Below are 379 nucleotides of genomic sequence, written 5' to 3' on the forward strand. Positions count from 1 at the left end.
CTTATCCTCCCCCATCGCCCGCCCCCCGCCTGCCCCATAGCGCGCCCCAGGCTCTCTCTGCCCCATAGCCTGCCCCATAGCGCACCCCAGGCTCTCTCTGCCCCATAGCTGCCCCACCGATTCCCCTGCTCTGCCCCACTGATCCTCTCCCCACACCTCTGCCCCACTGATCCCTGCCCCACTGATTCCTGCCCTCTTCCCTGCCCCACTGATCCCACCCCACTGATTCCCCCCCATCCCTGCCCCACTGATCCTCTGCCCCACTGATCCCACCCCACTGATCCCTGCCCCCTTCCCTGCCCCACTGATCCCTGCCCCACTGATCCCACCCCACTGATCCCCCATCTCCTCCCCACTGATCCTCCGATCCTCCTCCCCA

General features: G+C 67.0%; 1 protein-coding gene across 1 annotated transcript in view; it reads left to right on the forward strand.

Annotated features, from left to right (window-relative positions):
* LOC106900168 (serine/threonine-protein kinase TAO2-like) overlaps window positions 1-379 on the forward strand; it is a 16,101-nt gene that overhangs the window by 3,570 nt on the left and 12,152 nt on the right. The window lies entirely within an intron of this gene.

Source organism: Calidris pugnax, unplaced genomic scaffold, assembly GCF_001431845.1.
Source record: "Calidris pugnax isolate Ruff unplaced genomic scaffold, ASM143184v1 scaffold1371, whole genome shotgun sequence".
Classification (NCBI taxonomy): Eukaryota; Metazoa; Chordata; class Aves; order Charadriiformes; family Scolopacidae; genus Calidris; species Calidris pugnax.